The following is a 6086-nucleotide window of genomic DNA, read 5'->3' as shown; positions in this document are numbered from 1 at the left end:
AAACCTAAGATTAAAATAGAAAGACAGAAACTTGATTCCTTGAACTAAAAAGAAGTAATCTAAAAATTTATTATTGTAACATCCGGACCTGAGATTGATCGTCATAACCAAAATCTATCACGTGATTCGAAATTTACGCTGTGTTTAGAATATATCTAGTGATTATCTCGCTGAAAAAGTTATAGCGCTAACAAAAATTGTCTATTAATCTAAACTCTGCGTTGTTATCCGGAATCTACTAAAAATTGTACCGTTTGAACTAAAATCTATTTCTCGAGCCGCAATTTGCTTCTGACGTTAATCCTCAAAATCACCTTGTCTCAACATATGTTAATTGTAAAAGATAACATGTCTGGAAACTAAAATTTGTACCACGATTGATTGCCAATTATTCGCATTTGTAATTAAGCATTTGCATCTTAACATCTTAAATTCAACGTATTTCTCCAAAAACATTTAGAAAAAAGAAAAAGAAAAAAAACAATGAATTTGGAAAACTTTTTAGACTAAATGTAGGATCACAAAAAAAAAAAAAATTTTATGTCAATGCATGATAAGAGGTTAAGGACCAGACTGCTGGTTCATGTTGCGATTGGTATCTCGAGGATGTCAGCCCTAGGGGTGAGCATTTTATCCGTAATCCACGGATTTAACCGGGACCAACTGTATTTTTGCGGATGAATGCCCAGACCGTTCGCTAGTGGGTTGGATGCGGATGAGATTTTTGAAATCCAACGGAATTACGGATTGGGCCTGGATGCAACCTTGAAAATCCGTTGGACATCCATATTCGTTAAATTAAGGGCATTTATATAGTTTCTAAAAACATACATAGATAATTTTGGAATTTTTAAGGTGTTTGCTTGGAGTGTTGTCCATGCCACTTTTATATTTACCTACATATATAAAATGTGTAGGTTCTATAAGAAGTAATCTATATTGGTTTTATTTTTTTATTATAAATTTTAACTAACACAAATCCAATGGATTATCCATACCCAATCCGTTCATCCATGCATCCATTAGATGCAAATCCGTTGGATGTTGGATTGGATGCGGATGAGGTAAAATCCGGTCCATACCGGCCCATGATCACCCCTAGTCATCCCCTTGTTGAAAAGTAAGGTTGTGTTTGATAGGAGTTAGTTCCATGGAATTAGCCATGTTTCCATGGAAATAGCATGTTTTCCGTCGTTTGGTCACAAATTTGTTTCCATAAAATTGCAATAAAAGTATGGCCTAAAGTATGTTTTAAACTCAATTCCGTGGAATTCCATGGAAAGTGTTTCCTTGCCTCCCCTGGAAACTGATTCCACGGAAACACTTTCCATGGAATTGTTTTCTTTCTCAGTTATCAAACACAACCTAAAAAGATCTCTCAGAGTTGTAGTCCGGGCCTATGAAGGCCCATTAGCAATGGCCATGCTAATTTGGGCTAAAAATAAGTTGATCGAGCTGGAACAAGTTAAGAACCATTTTTTAGGGACCATGGTTTTTTTTGGGGACCATGGTCTTATTAGGACAACCTCCCTATACTTATAAGAGGTGTCCTAAAGTTAGGTAAATACACATTTACCCTTTACTTTAATTTAAATTAAAACTAACCTCATAACTATATAAATCTAATCTAAATGAATCTATTAACCAAAATCAAAATCAAAAACAAAAACAGTGGGGAATCGAAATTTTTTACTTTTGAAAAAAAAGTTGTTCTCTTCTTCTTCTCTCTTTCCTTGACGTTCCTCGTTCGATTGAAAAATGAGTATTAACCATCAAATGAGTTGAAAATGGAAGTTGCAGAGAGAAGTTCGGATAGGAATTATGTGAAAAACTTTGTCGAACTAACCGAACCTAATGGAAATGATGAACATGAAGAACAGTTTGGCTATTTCGCAAAAAAAAATTCCCAACCGAACCATAGTTCGGTTATGTCGCAAAAAACATTTCCCAACCGGACCCTAATAGTTCGGTTAGTAGCAATAAACATTTTCCAACCGAACCCTAATAGTTCGGTTATTTGCAAAAATATTTCCCAACCGAACCTTAGTTTGGTTATTTCGCAAAAATATTTCCCAACATAATAACAGTCCGTTTATGTTGCAAGAAACATTTCCTAACCGAACTAAGGGTTCGGTAAAGTCGCAAAAAATATTTCCCAACCGAATCCTAATAGTTTGTTTAGTAGCAAAAAACATTTCCCAACCGAATATAATAGTTCAATTAGTTGCAAAAAACATTTCCCAACCGAACCTTAGTTCGGTTATTTCGCAAAATATTTCCCAACCGAACCATAGTTCGGTTACGTTGCGAAAAACATTTCCCAACCGGACTAAGGTTCGGTTACGTCGCAAAAAATATTTCCCAACCAAACCTTTGTTCAATTTTTTTAATTTAATCTTGCACTAATCATTTAGTTTAGTTTAATTTTTTTTTGATTTAATCTTGCACTAATCACTAATTATGTTAACCTAATGATACAACTAACCATTATACTGACTTAATTGAAATGGGTAATTTTGGTATTAATATAAATATTTAGATAAGGGGTGACCTAGATTTACTTTTAAAGTCTTACCCAAAATAAAACAATGGTCCCGAAAAAAGGTTGGTCCCAAAAAACCGTTCCAAGTTAAATTCTTAAGACCAAAGACCACCTAGTCAGTAGTCAGCGATCAATATCATCACGATAATTGATGAAAATCAAGGTATAGAGAGAGCAGAGAGGAAGATCATGCGGAACAAGAAGAGAGAGTCTACGTTGTGTTAATCTGATTTTCACAATTTTCATTAACATAAAACACTGCCTTTATAAGCTACAGACCACTTGGAACGTTTCCTAATAAAACTCAACTAACAAGTGCACGTAGGCACAGTAACTACTGACCGTAAACATACCCACTAATCAGGCTTAGTAGTATACTAACAGAGATATTCAACTAACAACTCCCTATTAACAAGCAACTAACAGTTCGTGTGAATACCAGTCGCACATGACTAACACACGACCAAGTATATGACGTACTCAGTAGTTTGAGTTTAATCAAAACTCCAACAGCCTCCCTTAAACTCAAACCACAATGATTTCATGTGATGTTCCATGACAACTAGCTGAGACGTTACCTACGCCTTTTCCTGATGTATCCTGCGCTGATTCCGTTTCATTTTGCATACCTACCTACTTCATTTGTAGATATCGAATGAATTCCCTGACATGTCTTATCATAACCTCGCTTTACTAGCGGCCAACCTACTTCACGTGCAGGTACCTATGACTTCCCAGACATATCATATCATATCTCTTGCTGCCACTTGAAATCTTCCAGCTGCTTTTGCGTCTTTAACAACATCTAGACATTATTGTCATTTCTCAACTGTTGGATTAACTTCAACATAGAAGTCACTAACAAGTTGGTTAGGACAAGATTAGGAAATTGATGTAATCCTAAGGGAATTAGAAGTCATCTAGTTCTAAGAAAAGGAAAGACATGTAATAAGGTAATAGGACTAGGAAAAGGAATTCATAGTTCTATATATATATGATCACCAAAGTTGTGGTTGATCATATGAGCAAGATTAGAGCTTGTGTGTAGTTTTGAGAGATTTTCTAAACATCAATAAAGAGAGTTGTCTTTATATAAGCTAAGTTTCATCTTGCAGTTGCCATTAATTGGTATCAGAGCTTGTCTACACCGAGCCATGGGAGACGAGAGCACCATCATACGTACAAGATTTTTCACAAGCACAGTTGAAGCTTAAAGGGGAGAATGTTGGATTAACTTCAACATAAAAGTCACTAACAAGTTGGTTAGGACAAGATTAGGAAATTGATGTAATCCTAAGGGAATTAGAAGTCATCTAGTTCTAAGAAAAGGAAAGACATGTAATAAGATAATAGGACTAGGAAAAGGAATTCATAGTTCTATATATATATGATCACCAAAGTTGTGGTTGGTCATATGAGCAAGATTAGAGCTTGTGTTTAGTTTTGAGAGATTTTCTAAACATCAATAAAGAGAGTTGTCTTTATATAAGCTAAGTTTCATCTTGCAGTTGTCATTATCAACTGCATCACGTCAACTTTTTTCTTGACTCTAGAACCATCAACTTTGCTGCTGGCAACACCTTTGGTTTCCTCCACAAAGTATCAGTTCCACACAGCAAAACTCTCCATTGCTGAAATTTCATTCTTAAACAACGAGTACATGAATAAGCAATAAAACTTCGAGAAAAAAATAATCTTACAGTTCTTTTATCCTCCTCCTGGATAGCATGCTTAACCGCTCCTTTGGTTTCATCCGCAGAGACCAACTCCACAACAGGGATTCACTAGCCTCTCTAATGGCCTTCCCTTGATACTTCAGTATCTACCAATACCATCAACAAGCTAGAGCAGCGGCTCTATTTACTTGTTCCATGACAAGAAACCAAAAATTCCTACTACATAAGAATTTCATAAGTACCTACTTCACTTATAGGTAGCTCTTCTTAACGGTCTTCCCGAACATACATCACACCAAGAACATTTTCGAGGAATAAAATCAAACAGTTACTGAACATATTACCTTCTCTTTTGGAAACAAGAAATTCGTTCTACCAGATCTTTGGTCTAACAGGTTATACGTACCAACCAACAAGTTTAATTCATGATATTCACACATAAGAAAATCATTCACCAACCTTCAGCAACATAACAAGGTATACAAGAAATACCTCTTATAACAACAGCGGAAACTCCAGGATCAAACTTTCACCTTCTTTTGACATACAAAAGAAATCTCAATCACACACAAAACACTCTCTAATTATATATCTGTCCTCTTTGAGATTTTTTCTAACACCTCTCTCTCTACCCTAGCTCCGATACCATGATGAAAATCAAGATATAGAGAGAGAGCAGAGAGGAAGATCATGCAGAACAAGAAGAGAGAGTCTACATTGTGTTAATCTGATTTTCACAATTTTCATTAACATAAAACACTGCCTGCTACAGACCACTTGGAACGTTTCCTAATAAAACTCAACTAAAAAGCGCACGTAGGCACAATAACTTACTGACCGTAAACATACCCACCAATCAGGCTTAGTGGTATACTAACAGAGATATTCAACTAACGACTAACAGTTCGTGTGAAAACAAGTCGCACATGACTAACACACGACCAAGTATATGACATACCCAGTAGTTTAAGTATAATCAAAACTCCAACAATAATTTTCTCATTTCTCAAAATGAAACTTTCCAAGAATCTCATTATTCAAATGAAACACACTCAGATTATTTGTTTATGAAGAGAGACAAAATCTGCACTATCTTTAGCATCTCCAAATTTACTTTACAGCACCGCAAACACACACACACTTGTACCCGAAGCCATCTCCACTTTGCTAAAGAATACATTTTGTCCCCCACAAGGTTAGGTCAATAGAACCACCGACTAACCCAGTATATATAATATAAAAACTCCGATGTGGCAATTAGAGAAGGGCCAAAGGGTAAGCTTTATAAACAACAATTAAACAGTTTATATCAAAAGGAAGAAGCGAAAAAAAAACAGCTCAAAAAAATGAAGTCAGCTTTTTGAATTCAAATTGGCTTCTAAATGTCATTCAAAACGAGTATTATAATTCGGTCTTATAATTCTTGCTCACTTTTCAACTTCAACAAGTCTAAAAGCAACTCAAATCTTAGCCAAGACCCTCAGTTTTCTCGGTAACCAACCATCATCATAGGAGGGGCTTTCACCCATGAGGGTGTGGTTTAAATAGACAATACCACTTAGAAAAACTAGTTTACAGTAATACAGTTTATTGATAGATCAATAGATAATTCAGCAAGGTCACACTTAAACTCTTACAGAAACAAAGACCCTAGCCGTCCATAAGTTCGACAACAAGAATTAAGAAAATATGCTTGCAGAGTTTGAAACCACACCTGATAGAACCTAAAGCTACATATAAAAATGTAGAAATTCACTGAAATTCTTCACATTTTATGTATAACGAAGCACCTAAATGAAGCTACTCAGCAGTTGATGAAGATGATCTACACCTTGTGCATGCAACTATATAAAACAAACCAAGAATTG

The sequence above is a fragment of the Papaver somniferum genome, chromosome 9 (assembly GCF_003573695.1).
Source record: "Papaver somniferum cultivar HN1 chromosome 9, ASM357369v1, whole genome shotgun sequence".
In the NCBI taxonomy this organism is placed as follows: Eukaryota; Viridiplantae; Streptophyta; class Magnoliopsida; order Ranunculales; family Papaveraceae; genus Papaver; species Papaver somniferum.
This window is presented reverse-complemented; position numbering follows the sequence as displayed.